Raw genomic sequence first — 20,567 nt, forward strand, 5'->3', positions numbered from 1 at the left:
GCAGCTCCAGCTGTTCTCTGACGCCCTTTTACACCACTGGCGTTCAGTACCTACTTCCGCACTCTTCTAAGTTCACGCCACAATGAATCCTTTTCTCTCTTCTATTTATACAGATTTATCTTTTTACGCATTTTTCTCTCCACAGATTACTTTGGTAAATCACGTTTTGAGTGCGCACTACATTCAAGGCCTGTGCCGCCCGAGGCTTTAATGCGGGGTTAATGCCCCGCTCTGACTGATGAGAGGCTGAAGGTGGGGCGGGATGAGCCTGGGTCTGTCCACTCGCCCCCCCCCTTTGAACCTGCGTCCACCCCTCTGTCTCCTCTCGTGTTCACCCCCCCACTCTCCCATCTCCGCTCCGTCTGTCTGTCTGCTTCTCGCTCGTCGACTCTCTTCCTTTCACGCTCTCTCATCCTCCTCTTCCTCCCGGTCTCTCCACTTCCCTCCCCATCTCTCCTCACCGCCCTCCCCCCACCCATCCCAGCTAGCTCTTTCTTCCTCCACGAATAGAAAAATATTCCCAGCTAAAAATACCGGAATAGAAAAAACGAGGGAAATACTCAAAATAACTCTATAGATAGGGAAGAAAATTAAAATGACATTACGAGATTCTTTAGAAATAGTGCGAAGGCTGCAGCTCCCACCAGGGCGCATTCGCTCTCTCTCTCTCTCTCTCTGTCTCTCCTTTCTCTCTCTCTCTCTCCTTTCTCTCTCCATCTCTCTCTCCCCCTCTCTCTCTCTCTCTCCTCTCTCTCTCTCTCTCCCGCCAGCCTGGCGGGGGCAATCCACCCTCTCTCTCTCCTCTCTCTCCTTTCTCTCTCTCTCTCCTTTCTCTCTCTCCTTTCTCTCTCTCTCTCTCTCTCCATCTCTTTCTCTTTCCCCCTCTCTCTCTCTCCCTCTCTCTCGCTCTAACTCTTTCTCTTCCCCCCCTCTCTCTCCCTCCTACTTTCTCTCTCTTTCTATGTGGCAGAGTTGACTTGTTTATGCAGAAAAGAAAGGAAAATTATGCTATAATTATGTGGCACCTCTTTCAGTTTAAAACCAGTGTAAAACAGCATATCTCATTTCATGTGCCTCACTCGGCGGTGGTTTAAACTTCAGCGAGTGGGGCCCCGCCCAAGACGATGTGCAACAAGGCCTTGCACAGCTGCCAACAGGTTTGCAAACCGGAATCCCCAAGCAGCAACACCAGCAGATTGAGTCTGAATCCTACTGAAAGGGCTGGGCGGGACGGAGGCCTGCGAGGGACAGCATACCCCGTCCCTGCAGTCACAGTCGCAAAATGCTCTTTTATTTTATGGATATCAGCCTCTGCCCCTGGGAGTGAAGTGAAGCGCATTTGGGGGTCCCCTGCATGCTTCCCCATGTCCCCACACCCTCACATTTAAAAATGCAAGTGGCGCTCGCAGACAAGGACCACTTTATGAATGGGCATCCCCAGTTTGGTGGGGGGACCCAACACCCATTAAAGATTTTCGAATCAGTAGGGACGCCCAGTTTATTCCACCTTTTCCTATCAATCCATATTATGTGTCAAAGAACGCATTGTGAGTCACAAAGACATTTATTTACGTCTTGTAATGAACCGTAAGTACATTACGATTCAGGGCTGTGTCTCTATAAAGCCTGTAATTTTCCAAATTACAGATTTTACGACTGCAAAACTCTTATGTGCATCAGGCCGTGCGTTTTTTGTTTCCTGCTCAGGACAAAGATCTTTCCACTGGGGGATGTTTATTCATCTTGGGCAACATTGTCGCTTCTTTTTATGCCAGACTACAGCAATAAACGACTGAAGATGACTGGTTAACATTCCTAAAGTGTCTGTGTGCAGCACCACCGATGCACCCACCACACAGCTCCACTGATGCACCCACCACCCAGCTCCACCGATGCACCCACCACACAGCTCCACCTACACAGCTCCACCGATGCACCCAGCGCCACCGATGCACCCACCACACAGCTCCACCGACACAGCTCCACTGATGCACCCACCACACAGCTCCACTAATGCACCCACCACACAGCTCCACCAATGCACCCACCACACAGCTCCACCGATGCTTAAACTAAGCTCCACCAATGCACCCACCACACAGCTCCACCAATGCACCCACCACACAGCTCCACCGATGCACCCATCACACAGCTCCACATACACAGCTCCACCGATGCACCCACCACACAGCTCCACCGATGCACCCACCACACAGCTCCACCGAGGCACCCACCACACAGCTCCACCGATGCACCCACCACACAGCTTCACCGATGCACCCACCACACAGCTCCACCGATGCAGCCACCACACAGCTCCACCGACACAGCTCCACCGATGCACCCACCACCCAGCTCCACCGATGCACCCACCACACATCTCCACCGACACAGCTCTACCGATGCACCCACCACACAGCTCCACCGATGCACCCATCACACAGCTCCACCGAAGCACCCACCACACAGTTCCACCGATGCACCCACCACACAGCTTCGCCGATGCACCCACCACACAGCTCCGCCGAGGCACCCACCACACAGCTCCACCGATGCACCCACCACACAGCTCCACCGATGCTCCAACTAAGCTCCACCAATGCACCCACCACACTGCTACACCAATGCACCCACTATGCTCCACCGATGCACACACCACTCAGCGCAACCACAGCATCTCTCAGCACCACCACAGCATCACTCAGCGCAACCACAGCATCACTCAGCGCAACCACAGCATCACTGAGCGCCACCACAGCATCACTGGTTCAAATATGTTCTTTCAATGTTTCAAACTGTTTTCAAGCTTTCACGCTTTATTACAAATCACAAAAAGATGTTAATATTTCACTTCTGTTCTTGGATTTTCGTCACATTAAAAAACACTGAACATAATCTTCACAAAAGTTATTTACAAAAGTTTAAGCTATTGCCATTTCAAATTAAATAAATTGTTTAAGTATTAATTATTTAAAAAAATTAAAAGCCATTGTTATTTGTAATATCAATACATCTAAGTCACGTAAATACAAAACATGTTGCATTACAAATGCTATAGGTGTGACATTTGCGAAAGTTATAACTATTGGCATTGTAAATGACAAAGTTACTAATTTAGCTATTTTAAAAAATAACACATAAATAAAAAACAATTCATTTATAAGACCAATAGCTCAAACTTTCCTAATGCGAGCCCTATTACATTTCCAATGCTTGTCTTTAACTAGAATTTTCCGTGCGCTCTGTTTAGTTTTTGTGCTGTATTAATTACATCCAGTTTGGATGACTCAGTAGGACACCTACGAGTTTGATTACGTTTAACAGACTTAGAATTAATTGTGAAGTTCTCAACTTTGAAAACAAGTGAAACCCCATGTAGACACCTCTAGTTTAGCAGCACTCGAGACACCAGGGTGCTTGTTTCAGCCTTTATTGGCACGGAGGAAATGGCGTTTGCCGGTACATTCAACAACTGCCCCTTCAACAGTCTAATGCGTTTCAAAGTTTCCCTTCTTCATCAGAGGCTGACAGGGTAAGTGCATGACGAACTTCAACTTCCTTATGTATGTGATATGGTACGCCCTACGATGGGCTGCTCGTGTGAGTCAGTACTTTGCATTATCGTTGTTGAAGTCCCATTTTACCCATAATTGGTTGCACTTAATTCTCCATGCGAGTAAGCCCTGAATGGGCCCCAACAGTTGCCTTCCTCCTCGATCCATTTTTTTGATGCCCTACTGTGGCTCAGTAGTTACCTGGCTTTGTGGCTCCCGCCAAAGGGGTGGTGCATGCTCGGCGGCAGGACGGCCGCCATATAGGTTCCGCTCAAAGGTTGCCCCTTCAGCTTAGCAGCACTCAAGACACCAGGGTGCTTGTTTCCATCTTTATTGGTACAGAGGAAATGGCGTTTGCCAATACATTCAACAGCTGCCCCGTCAACAGCCTAACGCGTTTCAAAGTTTCCCTTCTTCATCAGAGGCTGACAGGGTAAGTGCATGACGAACTTCAACTTCCTTATTTATGTGTTATGGTACGCCCTACAATGAGCTGCTCGTGTGAGTCAGTACTTTGCATTATGGTGTTGAAGTCCCGTTTTACCCATAATTGGATGCACTTAATTCTCAGTGTGAGTAAGCCCTGAATGAGCCCCAAAAGCTGCCTTCCTCCTCAATCCATTTTGTGATGCTCCACTGTGGCTCAGCAGTTATAGAGATTTGTGGCCTCCGCCGAAGGGGTGGTGCATGCTCGGCGGCAGGACGGACGCCATATAGATTCTGCTTAAAGGTTGCCCCTTCAGTTTAGCAGCACTCGAGATACTAGGGTGCTTATTTCAGCATTTATTGGTACGGAGGAAATGGCGTTTGCCGGTACATTCAACAGCTGGCCCGTCAACAGCCTAACGTGTTTCAAAGTGTCCCTTCTTCTTCAGGTATATATATATATATATATATATATATATATATATATATATATATATATATATATATATATATATATATATATATATATATATATATATATATATATATATATATTCACTGAAAAAACCATAGGTTATAGACCATATATAGTTAGGAATTCGCATTTACAAAACCTTATTTTACTCACACAAAACCATTGAAATTCCATATATAGTTAGTTGCACTAACTATATATCGCGCACCCGCAATCCACTGCTGATGATGTCACATATTACATCATTCATGACATGGTCAGTGACATCACTGATGACATCACTGATGACATCTCAAATGACATCACTGATGACATCACTGATGACAACATCCAGTGACTGTATGTTTCTGTAAAGTTAAAATATGTCTTACATATTGAAGAATGAGTGGATGTATAAGTGTCTGGATGAAGGATTTAGTAGGTGCATGACTGACTGTATGAGTGAGTGATTAAATGTGTCTCACTGAGTGCATGGGTTAGTGACTAAACTGTCTTAATTTGTGCATCATTATGTCTGTTGTTCTGTAAACTGTTGCATGTGTTGATAAGTAGCTATATGAGTAACTATATGGGTTATTGATTGGTTGCCCAAGTATTTGTATGGGAGACTGAGTGTGTGTGTGGGTGGCTGGGAGGTGTATGACTCTGTGCATAGATGTGTGAGCAGTTGATTCACTAGATGTATGGTTTCAAAAGTGCATGTGGAAACAGCTGTATGGGCGGTTGACTGTGTGCATGAGTGTATTGGTGAGTGAATGGATATCTCAGTGCTACATGTCAAAGTAAGTACATATGTAAAACACAGTACATGTGAGAGTTGACATATATAAATAACTGTGCATAAGAGCCAGTGAATGTGTGAGTGGCTGTATGGATCATTGTGAACTTGTATCAGGGATTGTATAAGAGAGTAAATATGTGTTAGTATATGTTTGAATAAGTAAAGTTTGTATAACTGTATAGTTGAGGAAATGGAGGTGTGATTGATTCTTTGCATGACTGACTAGGTGTGTGAGTAACTCCATGGATGAGTGACAGTCTGTGAGTGTCTGTTTACACTGATTGTATCTAAGGTTATATTAGAGTCTGAAGAGGTTCATCGTATTATCACATGAATGATATCATCAGTGATGTGATCAGTAATGTCAAATGAGATGTCATCAGTGATGTCATCAGTGATGTCATTTGAGATGTCATCAGTGATGTCATTTGAGATGTCATCAGTGATGTCATTTGAGATGTCATCAGTGATGTCATCAGTGATGTCACTGACCATGTCATGAATGATGCAATATGTGACATCATCAGCAGTGGATTGCGGGTGCGCGATATATAGTTAGTGCAACTAACTATATATGGAATTTCAATGGTTTTGTGTGAGTAAAATAAGGTTTTGTAAATGCGAATTCCTAACTATATATGGTCTATAACCTATGGTTTTTTCAGTGAATTTTCAAGGTTTTGTAAATGCTAATTCCTAACTATATATGGTCTATAACCTATGGTTTTTTCAGTGAATTGTCAAGGTTTTGTAAATGCTAATTCCTAACTATATATGGTCTATAGCCTATGGTTTTTTCAGTGAATATATATATATACATACATATATAAACATATATCATCTGTATATCTATATAAATACAAACATAAATGCATGCATACATATACTTATATGCATACAGATGCATGTTATTTACATGAAAGTTGAAAAAACACTAATAAAAGCAAAGCTAAAAAGCCACCTCATTACAAACAGAATGGCTTTAACTTAAACGAGGGCGAGATCTATTGCATTTTCAATGCTTGTTTACTTTGGTTCCATCAAGAAGGCATTCAGATGTGTCACACATTTGCCATAAATTCTGAATGTTAGCACTCTAGTTGCACATTAGATCACTGTAGTAAAGCTACTGCTCACCAGGGACGTCTGCTGCTGGTATTCAAAGTGCATGTTTCAGTCTGCATGTCAGAATTTTTTTAATGAAATAGAAGAGGATTTGAGAAGTCACTCAAAATGATCCCTAATTTTTCTTTCTGCAGCACTAATAATACCTTCTATTGCATAATATACCCCCTCATTTTGTTCCTTTTTAAATTAAATGTTTTAAGAGTTACCACTTTATTCCCATCACGATGGCTCCAGGTGTGCTATACCTTTGTAATAAGTAGGACTGTTAGCGCTCTAGTTGTTCTTTAGAACACTCTGGGACATTCTGTCATTGGGCTATACTTGGGCTACATCTGGGTGATATTTGGGCTACATTTGGGCTCTTTTGTCTCTGGTGGCCATTTTGGGAGACTGCATGTCAGAATGTTTTAATGAAATAGAAAAGGATTTGAGAAGTCACTCAAAATGTGCCCTAATTTTTCATTCTGCAGCACTAATCATACTTTCTATGGCAAAATATACCCCCTCATGTTGTTTCTTTTTAAATTAAATGTTTTAAGAGTTACCACTTTATTCCAATCAAGATGGCTTCAGGTGTGCCATACCTTTGTAATAAGTAGGACTGTTAGCGCTCTAGTTGTTCTTTAGAACACTCTGGGACATTCTGTCATTGGGCTATACTTGGGCTACATCTGGGTGATATTTGGGCTACATTTGGGCTCTTTTGTCTCTGGTGGCCATTTTGGGAGACTGCATGTCAGAATGTTTTAATGAAATAGAAAAGGATTTGAGAAGTCACTCAAAATGTGCCCTAATTTTTCATTCTGCAGCACTAATCATACTTTCTATGGCAAAATATACCCCCTCATGTTGTTTCTTTTTAAATTAAATGTTTTAAGAGTTACCACTTTATTCCAATCAAGATGGCTTCAGGTGTGCCATACCTTTGTAATAAGTAGGACTGTTAGTGCTCTAGTTGTTCTTTAGAACACTCTAGGAGGCTGCAGTAGAACACAAAGGAATCAACTGACAGTCTCTGTCCTTGTTGGATGTACATGTTTTACTGAGAATGTCAGACTTCATTTTCACATGACTGAGAAAGATAATGTGAATTTACAGAAAATATGCTTTCAGTTTAGCTTATAGATCCCCTTCCAAACCACTGTGGGAAAATCATGAGATATTAGTTTTCTTTCAAACAATATTCATGATATCACAGCAGAAGGTTTTTTCACATGGTAAAATCACCTTAGAACCCACCACAATTCCTAAAACGAGTATGGTACCATCAACAAATGATTTATATTGTAACTAAAGTCCTAAAACCCTCTATTAACTACAATGCTTTTTAATGAGGTGCTATCATGTATATTGGTCCCAAGATGGCTGCCAACACTTCTTGGATGAAGTGCTGACAGCCAATCAGATCAGATGTGTGGTTAGGCTCCGCCCAGATATATATCTTTTTTTGAACCTAAATTACTCAAAATCCACTGGAGCACATATTTTGAGACCTAGCAAAGGCACATCGGGCTAACAGTCCCTACAATTTTGCCAAGTTTCGTGCAAATCCATTCAGCCGTTTGAGCTAAAAGTGAGGCCAACCGCCCTATGGAAATTAACATGGGAAAAACGCGTTTTGGGACCCCCCTTTTTTCTCGGCCCCCCCTTGATGAAACCCCCCCAAATTGTCAGGGGCTGCTCAGAAACAAAATGTTCCATTTTCCTGAAAATTTCAGCCAATTCCGTCCACAAACGCCAAAGTTATTAGACATAGAATTTTCAAAAATCCCATAGAGAAAAAATCCTAACTATATATACCTACTGGCGACCGCCAGTAGGTAATATATATATATATATATATATATATATATATATATATATATATATATATATATGGCAGGTGTGCCGAAACGCGTAGTGCTGTTTCAATAAAAGCCCTGAACTGGATGGCTGATTCTGCTCCTGAGTCGCTGTCCGATTTTTGTGGCAAAAAATCGGGTGTAGTTGGAATATAGAGCAGCTGCCGAATAACTATCATTGTTTTTGAATTGGCGGGCTGCAGGATGTTGATTATCATTGATATTGGCTACAAACTAAGGCAACAACTTTTTGAGATACAACAAAATTATTTGGAGTGGAAGTATATTAAGTACCAAAATATTACACACATGATGATATCCAGCAACGTACTTCGGAACCGCGAAAGTGCAGCAGAGGCACACTTTGAAAATTTACCTAATGCCACTAATGAACCGACTATGAATACTGTTACCGACACCAACAAAGATGTTAAATCACTTTTAAAAACGTTGGAGAAGCTCCTGCGTACTGAACTTTCAAAGTGGTGGGAGAAAAAGTCACTCGAAAAATACTGTGATGCCAACAGGGTTCCACGAGGTCTAAGGGTTCTTATTGTACCAACATATGAAAATCCGAATCCCCAAATGTTGCAAGAATGGGCAGTTAACAACTTACAAAGCTCAATGAATATGATCCACATATTAATTAAATATGCGGAGATCGATCGTGATGCAATTTTGGTGGAAATTGACAAAGTTAACACTCTTTTGGAAGCAACTGGCGAAATTGACCTAATCCAAAAAACTAAATTGGATATTGATGTGAGGATTAAAAAGCTGGAGGAAACTATAATAGAGCGAAAAGTATTCAAATTCGCTCGTGACAGAGACGATTATGCCAGTGGCAGAATATTTACTTTTTCTAAAAAATATGATAATTACAAACGAAAAGCCATGGCTGGCACCAGCAAACAGAATTCAAACCCATTGGGAACAGAAAGTGAAGGTGCAACTGCAACACCACAAGATCAATCTGACACGATTTCGCTAACCTCCATTAATTCCTTAACTTCTAATGACTCTGAGGACAATCAAACATCTGTGCCAACTGGTCTATCGAGTCTGGCCAGTTTTTCCCTAATAGATGAATTCAATTTTGTCAACGAGGACCGGCGTTATTCCCTGCGGTCCGCAATCCTCCGTCAAAACCGGCAAATCAAACAGCAAAAACCGGCGCGCAAGGAAACGGAAACACAAACAAAAATATATCGCAAATAAAGACCAAAAGGAACTGGAGAAAATAACTGACATCACGGAAAATACAGTGGTAAATCTAACTGATGCGATTCTTACTAAAGCTGAGGAACAGTTACTATCATTAGGTTTGAGTTTTTGTCCCAACAAAAGATTTTCTTACAACCAAACACGCATTGATGTTTTTAAGTTCATTAGAAAAATTAAATTAATGAAATATTTCAAATTGAGTTCTGAACACAAAAAACCACCAATAGGTCCAACTAATGGGGATGGTTCAACATAAATGCAGGCTGCGGACTCAGGTGGCTTACAAAACCTCTATGACCTGGCTTATGAGGATAATTCGCAACCTGGCCCTACTGTAAGCCAAGTTCTTGCTGTCAACTCACCTGCCACTAGCCCTTTCAAACCTAAATCAACTTTTCTTCCACTCATGCCTAGAGATGCATTGGACGTCTTTAGTGACTGAGTGATTACTGAACTTAAAATTCTAAACCGCAAAGTTCTGAATAAAACTAGACAAACAAATTATTTTAACAGCCAATACCACCAACTGGTAAGAAAATTGCAGAATAATTGTGAGGTCATAGTTAAAAACTCAGACAAAGGAGGAAATACTGTACTCTGGGCACAAACTGATTATCTAATTGAGGCTAACCGACATTTGTCAGACTCATCATGCTATACAATATCTACTCAGCATGTTATGTTTAATAATGAGGTTACTACTCGTAAGAGGTTACTTAATTGGTATAAGTCAGGTCTGTTGTCCAAAGAGGAGTTTAGATTTTTGAATGTTAAAATTCCTATTGTTCCATTCTTGTATTTTCTTCCTAAAATACATAAGTTGGTATCCCCTGTACCTGGGCGCCCGATCATCTCGGCCATTGGCAGCATCAATGAAAAGATTTCCAAATATGTTGATTTTTTTCTCCAACCCCATATGATTTGTCTACCCTCGTATCTTAACCCCTTCCATGCTCATGATGAGCTCAGCTCGTCATGAGGCACGGTTGAGCTGTGCTCATGACGAGCTGAGCTCGTCATGAACAATGGTAAATCTGAGAATGCAGCACAGGAGAAAAATATCCCTAGCAGCCAAGGTGTTAAAGATACTACAGATTTTCTCAATAAGGTGACAAATGTATATTGGCATTCTGACTATATATTTTTGGTAATGGACATTGAGTCATTGTATACCTCGATTAACCATTCTCAGGGGCTGCATGCTGTAGAGTATTATCTGAATAAGCGTGACATCATGTTTCAGGGACATAATACAATGCTGTTGGAAATTATACAGATTTGTTTGACTTCAAACTATTTTAAATTTCAAGGCAATATCTATCAACAATTGCGTGGTGTGGCAATGGGTTCGTGCTTCTCCCCCAGCTATTCATGTTTACATGTTGGCTGGTGGGAGGAGCCCGTGCTCAGAGTCACACACGCTAAGTGGTTGCCAAACATTTCCCACTACTGGCGCTACATCAATGATGTGTGTATTTTTTGGAATGGGACTGTAGCAGAGGCTAGGTCTTTTGTCAATGAAATCAATACCAATAACTTGAACTTAAAATTCACGGCATCTATCAATAATGATGTAGCAGAATTCTTGGATGTTCAATTATATGTGGAGAACGCTGAGTTGAAAACTAAACTTTTCCGCAAGTCCACCGCAGGAAATTCCATACTGCATGTCCAGAGCGCGCATCCCATCCACACTATTAATAGCATCCCCTACGGCGAATTCATTCTGAGATAGCGGCCAATACCTGTTTAGACTCTTCTGTAGAGAGATTTCTCAGGATGGGTTATTCCATGAAAATACTGAAGCAGGTTCTTGCTAAAGCAAAGTCCCTTGACAGAAATACTCTGCTAGAACCTAAGCCCATCAATTCAAACCATCAAATGGATTGCTCTGTTAGACTAATTACCACCTTCAGTTCGGAATAGAGAGCAATCCGTCGTATAATTTGTTCTGAATGGCCAATTGTCCTTACTGATAACATCTTGAGTCCTATTCTTCCAGAATTGCCATCTATTACATTTAGACGAGCACCTTCTATGCGAGATGCTCTAGATAGACCAATGCCGGAGGTTCTGCCTAAAAAATCTTGGTTACATAAAACTGTTTTTTTCAAATGCACTTCTTGTCGCGCATGTACCTTTGCCCGTAATTCAACACATTATACATCGGCTTTTAGCGACATTAAAATTCCTATAAAAGAACATCTGACTTGTAGATTAGATTTTGCAGTCTATAAACTCAAATGTACCTGCAATTTGGAATATATTGGGAGTACGAAACTCCCTGTGCATAGACGTATTTTACAGCACATATGTGCAATTGTGAACAGCAATGGTGACTATCCTGTCGCAAGACATTTTAAAGCTGTTCATAAAAACCAGTTAAAAGACCTAGAGTATGCTGTCTTATGCTCAGTACCAGTCCCCGGCCGGGGCGGTGATCGTGAGCATCTATTAAGACAGAAAGAATCACATTTCATTCTTTTACTCGATACCAGAGCTCCCAATGGTCTGAATCTTACAGAAGATTTACATGTCTTCCTATAATTCATCTAAGACTGTAATTCATGGGCATCCAATTTAAATCTGTGTACAATCATCTATTTATAAACCGTATTAAGTTGTCTATTTATGACTTCAAAGCTATAATAGACATTTGTGTGGTGCGGTTTCACATTGGGTACTCCAATCTACTTACATTCTGAAAGTTGAACTGTTTTTGACGCATTAAGCTGTACTCCCTTTCACAGTATTCAGCATTTTGCAATTTATTGTTAAACCTACAAATTAACAACATGTAGGTTTTGTTTTCAAAGTTTCTCTGCCGCTATTTTCGATAATTGTTTTTAAAAACACACTGTTTATTTATGATTTAGCACGGTTAAATCACATCTCTTTTTTTATACATGCATTTCTTGTTTAATTTTAGGCCATATTTTGCAACAGGATTTTCTACTGCCAAACTACAACACCAACTCTAGAAAGAAAAATTGCCTTTGGACTACAATGAACTTTGAATTTTAATGAAAATTGTTGATAATGGACATCCTCTAATGTGGATAAGACTTAAATAATAATTGAGTTTTTGTCCATTGAATGCACTTTATTATGATGTATTTTGATTAAGACACTTGTCGATCATTCTTTTCATTAACTTTTCACATCGATATGAGACATGAATTTGATCCATATAAATTGTACATATTTATGCATAAATGAAATTTTGTGAGGATGGACATTTCCAACTATGGATAAGATTTCGACATTTGTCACATTTGGACCCATTCTCCATATTTGATTCTTTAATGTATATAGACTAAGACACTTGTCGATCATTTTTCACATTTATGTGTGATATGATTTGTTTTATTGTACATATTGTATATATTGATCAAAATGCACCTAACAAAATGTCTTCCGATGTTAATCAGACTATTGTACAGCACTCTTTGAGTCCGTTAAGGTGTGTTGTTTAGGCATTATGATACTTTGACTCATGCAACATGGCGCTCACTTTGGTCCCTCTTTTATTTTTACCCTTGCACTTATTTCTCTAATCAAATCACCTGTGCACTTAATATAAATTGTGGTTACTCCCCGGGGCGCGTTATGTGAACAAGCTCCTTTTAGGAGCGAAATGCGTCATGGACGACACCAGGTCTCTTTATTTCATCTGTGTGAAATAAATACTCACTTTTCACTGAAAAACATTGTTGTTGCCTCTTTTTGCCAAATTTGAAAAGGAAGTCATGCTAAGAGGTGCTTACCTGATTTATTTTCACCGCGAATTGGTGAAACAGGAACATTGTTATATATATATATATATATATATATATATTCACTGAAAAAAACACAGGTTTCAGGGACGTTATAGTTAGTTGGACATTTCACTTGTACAAAACCAGAGAAATGTAGCTGTTATACTTAGTTCAGCTAACTAGCTAACTATAACTCTTGACCCCACAATGCACTGCTGATGACGTCACATATTACATCATTCATGACATGGTCAGTGACATCACTAGTAACATCACATCACTGAAAACATCTCAAATTGCATCACTGATGACATCATCCAGTGACTGTGTGTTTCTGTAAAGTTGAAATATGTTTTATGAATATTTGTCAAGGTGTATTGAAGAATGAGTGGGTGAATAAATGTGTGGATGGAGGATTTAGTAGGTGCGCGAATTACTGTATTAGTGAGTGATTAAATGTGTCTTACTGAATGCATGGGTTAGTGACTAAGCTGTGTGAATGTCTGTATCAGTCTGTCTGTTGTGTAAGCAGCTGGGTTGGTGAGTAGCTACATGAGTGTCTATATGGGATATTGATTGGTTGCCTGAGTATTTGTATGGGTGCCTGATTGTCTGTGGGTGTAGGTGGGAGGTTTGTGACTCTGTGCATAGACATGTAAGTGGCCGATTCACTGGGTGTATGGGTTAAAGAGTGCATGTGGAAACAGCTGTATGGGTGGGTGAGTGTGTCTTTGGGTGTGTTGGTTAGTAAACGGATGCCTCAATGGTACATGTCCAAGTGACTACATATGTAAAAGGCAGTGTATGTGAGAGTTGGAGTATATAAATGACTATATGTGAGAGTCAGTGATTGTGAGAGTGGCTGTATGGATGAGTGTCTACTTGTATCAGTGATTGTATTAGAGAGTAAGTATGTGTTAGTATCTGTACGAAAAAGTGAGGTGGTGTGTGTATAGCTGTGTATAACTGTATAGGTGAGTAAATGGAAGTGTGATTGATTCTTTGCATGACTGACTACGAGTGCGAGTAATTCTGGATGAGTGGCGGTGTGTGAGTATCTGTATAGGTGTATGAGTGCATATGATAGTGTTGTATTGATGAGTGAAGCATGTATGAGTGACTGAATGGGTGAATGAGTGGATTTGTGTGTTGACCTAGGAATCAGTGAGAGCATATGTAATAACTGGTATTGGTGTGTCTAAGGTTTCAAAAATAGTAGTGTGTATTTTAGAGTGGGTGTATCAAAGGTTATATTAGGTTGTGAGGAGGTACATCAGATTTTCACGTGGATGAAATCATCAGTGATGTCATTTGAGATGTCATCAGTGATGTCACTAACCATGTCATGAATAATGTACTATGTGACATCATCAGCAGTGCATTGCAGGGGCGCGAGTTATAGTTAGCTAAACTAACTATAACAGCCGAATTTCTCTGGTTTTGTATGGGTGAAATGTCCAACTAACTATAACGTCCCTGAGACCTGTGTTTTTTTCAGAGAATATCTATGGTTTTTTAAATGCTAATTTCTAACTATAACGTGCCTGAAACCTATGGTTTTTTCAGTGAATTTCGAAGGTTTTTTAAATGCTAACTTCTAACTATGCCTACAGAGGTAGGACATGTGAAGAAAGAGGAACAAACACACAGCAAGAAGCAAAAGAAATGCAGAAAGATGCAACAGAAGTCCAGAAAGACGTAGAAAAGTGCAGGAAGAAGCAAGACAGATGCAGAGAGAACCAACAGAGGAGCAGAAAGAGGGCTTGTTTCAAAATCATCCTGTGCCCCCAACTTTTTGCTGATGGGTACTGATGGTAACTGACTCTGACTAACCAGGCCTAGAGCCAGTGCTATGCTAAAAGACACTTAGAATACAGTGAAAACACCCACATACACTAGGGAACACTATGCGTTGGTGAACCCCTGTGATTAGCATGACCTATTCTGTAAGACCCAAGTACATAATAGGGCAGGGGGATTAAAACTACCTCTAAGTCAGAGGTGCAGAAAGATGCTTCTTTAAGTACTGGTCACATTTTCAGAGAGATGGAGAAAGGGTGCTGGGTGTTCGACACCGCACTGATGGAATTCCGCTGCATAGGACTTACAGGAGGCAACAGGAGGGCTTTTTGGCCCCCAAACTCCCTCAGTACTAAATTGGACGACATCCCCCATCCCGTAGTCTGCCAGGAGGCACGTTTTCAGAGTGGTGTAGAAAGGGGGACATGGCCTCCAAAGATGTCTTAGCAAACCCACTGTATGGGACTTACTGGAGGTAACATGAGGGGTGGTTGGCCCCCAAGGACATCCATGGGGGGCAACTTACCCTCCTATTACTTCCAGTAAGTCCCACACAACAGCATTGGTAAGTACTCATAGCAGGCCATGCCCCCTCTGCCCACCACTCGACAAACGCGCTCCCTGGCGCGCACTTGGATGGGGATTAAAGTCCCCTTCGCTGCTGGGGGTCCTTTAGGGGCCAACTAGCCTACCTCTTATCTCCAGTAAGCCCGACACAGTGGGGTTGCTGAGAGGTAAACTCAGGCCACATTCCCTTTCTCCAGCACTCTACAAACACGCCCCCTTACCCGTTGTTAGTTGGGGAATTAATTCCCCTTGAATCCTGAGGGTCACTGGGGGCCAACTAGCCCACCAGGTACCTCCAATATGTGCTACAGAGCTGGATAGAGAGGTGGTCAAAGGCCACGCCCCCTATTCACGCCACTCTGCAAACGAGCCTCTTGGCGCACTGCTGCTCAGAGGATGTAGTCCACTTGTTTCCTAAGGTCCTCAGGACACAAGAGGACCTAATCGCCTCACCACAGTGCACCAAGAAGCACATTTGCAGAGTGGTGTAAAAGCTCTGTGGCACTTCCTGGAGGTACCTGGTGGACTGGTTGGCCCTCAATTTATAACACGCCAGGCAGCGTGTTTGCACACTTGTCATATTAGGCCCCAACCCCTCCCTGCACTACTGTGCAAACGCGCCCCTGGCACGTTGTAAGTTGGGGGATTAGGTCCCCTTGAATCCTAAGGGTCCCTGGGGGCCAACTAGCCCACCATGTACCTCCAGAAAGTGCCACCAAGCTGCGTTGCAGAGTGGTTTAAAAAGGGGCATTTATTTTGAATGCCCCGGGGAGGTGGAGGTCCCCATGGCTGCGGGGGGGCCTTGTGCCCCGCATATGATTAGTATAGCCTAGGGGAGGTGGCTTGCCCCCACAAATTAAATACACATTGTTCCCAGGACCTGGACCACCCGGGGGCCTCATTAAAATGAAGCGTGGGAACCGCGCTTTATTTTTTTTTTTCTACGGTATTCGCGACCCCAATGCAAATTCTGCAGCAATTATAAAAGAACTAGCTTTTTTGGCACTGGGGGTCCCTGTGGGACACCCTGAACAGGCCTAGGGGGCCACGGTGTTTCTACCCTGCCCCCTTTTCTTCTTTTTTACCCTTTTTCTCACTGTTTTCTTGTGACTCGGTTCTACTGTGTCACAAGATGGCTGCCAACACTTCCTGGTTTGGAGTGTTGGAAGCCAATCAGAGTTAAACTCGTGCCCGGGAGGGTTTGCGAACTCTTCTTGGTGCTCAAGTATTGATATTTTTCTTTTTTTAATTTCTCAGGAACTACTGAATGGATTTACACCATTTAAAAAAAAGGTTGCTTTCTGGACCAAGACCTACCTTTTTGCCAAATTCGGTGTAATTCCGTTCAGCAGTTCTGGCTGTACCCTGTTTTAAAATTCATGTGGAAATTAACATGGGGAAAACGTGTTTGGGGACCCCCCTTTTTTCTTGGCCCCCGCTTGACAAATCACCCTGAAACTTTCAAGACAGGAGCTGACCCGGAGCACCCCACGAATTTTGAACATTTTGCGAAGATTTGTCAACCTGCACCAAAGATATTGGCAAAAGAAAAAATGATATTTGACTGGAAACCAGGTCCTAACTATAACTACCTGCTGGTGACCGCCAGTAGGTAATATATATATATATATATGGATTTTCACGACTTGCCCCCGCCAGAAAGGATTCCTGAGCTGAGGTGGTTTAAGCGGTATGGGGACCGGAGGAAGCGTAGCTGCGCATATGTATTTTTGGACATTGGAACATTTTACAGACTTTGCAGCACATATTCCCCTTCCCACTTCACTCCTGCGATACCTACCAGAGCACTGCTGTTGCATGCTGGACCTTGTAGGCGCTGACCATCAAGCGGACTACAAGAGGTGTATGCACCGTGATGTCAATGAAGTGGGAGGAGCTGCGGTCTGTTTGTGAGAAGGCAGGACATATCAACTTCACTCACACCCGTTCGCACAAGCACATGCACCTGGCGCTGAAGAGGCAGAAAACGCCGAAATGCATCCGCCATAGGAGGAGATAGTACTCTTCTTTGTTTGTGCAGCCTATTAAAGCGCTTCCAAATTGTTCCTCAGTTGTGGCCTTACTCTTTCTTGGAAGGAGACGTTGTTTGATATGTATATTACCTACTGGCGGTCGCCAGTAGGTAGTTATAGTTAGGATCTACTTTCCATAGGAAATCCGCAACATTCTATTGGGAATACCTGTGGCGCCGGTGGACGAATCTTTGCGAATTTCTCAAAGTTCGTGGCCCGCTCCGCTCCGCTCCTTCCCTGAAAATGTGGGGGGGATTCGTCAAGCAGGGGCCGAGATAAAAGGGGGGTCCCAAAACGTGTTTTCCCCATGTTAATTTCCATAGGGCGGTTGGCCTCACTTTTAGCCCGAACGGCTGAATGGATTTTCACCAAACTTGGCAAAATTGTAGGGACTGGTAGCCCGATGTGCCTTTGCTATGTCTCAAGATATGTGCTCCAGTGGATTTTGAGTAATTTAGGTTCAAAAAAATATATATATCTATAAGCGCGCCCCGGTACGCGCCCCGGGGAGCGCACCTGGCGCGCCACGCGACTTGCGCACGGAAAGCTGATTGGCTCTCGGGTGTCTGTAAACATTCCAAACAGTCCGGAGCGGCCGCCATCTTGTGTCTCGGTAAAATCGAGACACAAGAGGTGGCAAAAACAAAGGGGGAAATTACCCTAAGGCGGCAGAGTAGAACCCCCTGACCCCCTAGGTTTGATGTGGGGGCCATAAAAGGGCCCGCGGGGCAAAAAAAAAATAAAAAATTCAATTTGCGTGGGGGGAGCACCCGGTACGCGCACCGGGGAGCGGACCGGGGAGCATACCATGGGAAAAAAAGAATGATAGAGTTTTCAAAAAATTTAGCATTTTTTTATAAATTGGAGGTAGTTCTGAAAAGAACTGGTTTTTTTTCTTTTTGTTGTTTTATATTTTTTTTATTGTTTTTTTGAAAATGTTAAACTTTTTTTGGCTTTTCTGAACACTTTTATATTTTTTTTGTATTTTTTATGGGGTGAAACAAAAAACATGGAATTGTAAATGGCTCAACTGTAGCAAAAAAAAATCAGGAACATTTAGGGTTTTCTTGGACACTTATGGTTATCACCAGCAACCATGATAAGTTTGATACTTTGCTCACCATAGCAAAGTGTCTTGTTACAATATTTGCACACGATTTTGTAATCGGCAAACTTAGGTTGAATAGTTGCCAATGTGTCTCTTGCCCCCGGACCCGATGGAGTGGGTTGTTTTGATGTTGAGGGTCTAGACGTTGATGGGGGTAGCTTACTGCAGAGGTCCCTTAACTCTGCCTTAGAATAATTTTTTGGATGCAAACGCATCATGTGGCGAATCATTGTATGATTCCCGAAGGAATACTTTTTGTTAGGGTTCCCCCTGGACAACTCAACCCCACAAATTAAACAAGTCACCTTTGCAGCGTTGACTTTTTTAAAACCCCTTGGGATTTTGTAGAACTCCCAAATAAAGTGCTCTTTTGGTTGGTAGGGCTGTTTATTTTCAGGAAGGAATTCCCTTCTCTGTTCCTCCTCTTCATCATTCTCCTCCTCATCCTCTTGTCCACCAATGTAATCTTCTGGTGGTCTTTTAGATGGTGGTGGTGGTGGGGCAGATCCTCCAGTTGCTGCTGCTAATGTAGCCATTTGAAACTAGTAAAGAGTAGAGAAAGAACTCCAAAAAGGTCTTCCTTAGTCAAATGACAAAGTCAGAATAAGGAAAAAAGGTGGGGGCTTTCATCATTTGGAAAAGAAAACTGTTCTGGACCAATGAAAAGTGTTATTTTCAAGTCACATGACCCAGGCTTTCATCATTTGGAAACCAAAACTGATCTGCACCAATGAAAAGTGTTATTTTCAGATCACATGACCTGACGAGCTTACGCTACATGCTCCGGGGCGCGCGGCGTAAGCGCGTCGAGACATTGCGTGATCGTATGCGATCGCATGCTTCCGGGTGCGCTTACGCAGTTCGTCATATGACGCATCACGCGACTGCGCGAAACGTCACGATGTTGTTTTTGTTCGCGGCATTAGCGCTAACGGGATGCTCCCCGGTACGCGCCCCGGGGCGCGCGGCAAAATTGCGCTGACCGGGGCGCTCCCCGGTACGCGGCCCCGGGAGCGCTCCGGGGCAAAAAAGAAAAAATATAAAAAATATTATTACATAATTATACAATATACATTTTGTTATAAAAAATATTACTTTTCATACCTATAGAGATTTGCTATTAAAAAACCATTGAAATTCACTGAAAAAAACCATAGGTTTCACACCAGTTATAGTTAGGAATTAGCATTTAAAAAACCTAATAAATTCACTGAAAAAACCATAGGTTTCACACCAGTTATAGTTATCTGGAAATTTTACTCGCATAAAACCATTGAAAATCCCACGTTATAGTTAGTTGGACTCACTATAACTTGTGCGTGCAATGCACTGCTGATGACGTCACATATTACATCACTCATGACATGGTCAGTGACATCACTCATGACATCACTGATGACACCATCCTTGTGACAGAGTGACAGACCTCCTTTCACTGTAATGTAACTCTTGAAACACATATTCAAAAATAGAAACTTAAATTTACAAAAAAATGGACATACCCATATCAGTTACAACAACCAATTCAGTAATTCCACCATCTATATACACATCCACTCATTCACCAACAGTTCTATATAATCACTCATACGTATACTCACTCATCATATGTAGTGATACACCTATACATCCGGTTACACACCGACAGTCATCCATAAGTTACTCACACACATACTCACACATGCAACTAAACTATTGAACATCCATTTATTTGCATATAGAGCTGTACACACACTGCCACCTTACTTCTATGGAAATTTACACATATTTATTCTCTTAAACAATCACTTATAGAAACATATACTTATTTAAACAGGAACTCTTACAATCTCTTACTCTCACATATACTCACTTATATGCATCAATATTCAC

This window comes from Lissotriton vulgaris, chromosome 8 (assembly GCF_964263255.1).
Source record: "Lissotriton vulgaris chromosome 8, aLisVul1.2, whole genome shotgun sequence".
NCBI lineage: Eukaryota > Metazoa > Chordata > Amphibia > Caudata > Salamandridae > Lissotriton > Lissotriton vulgaris.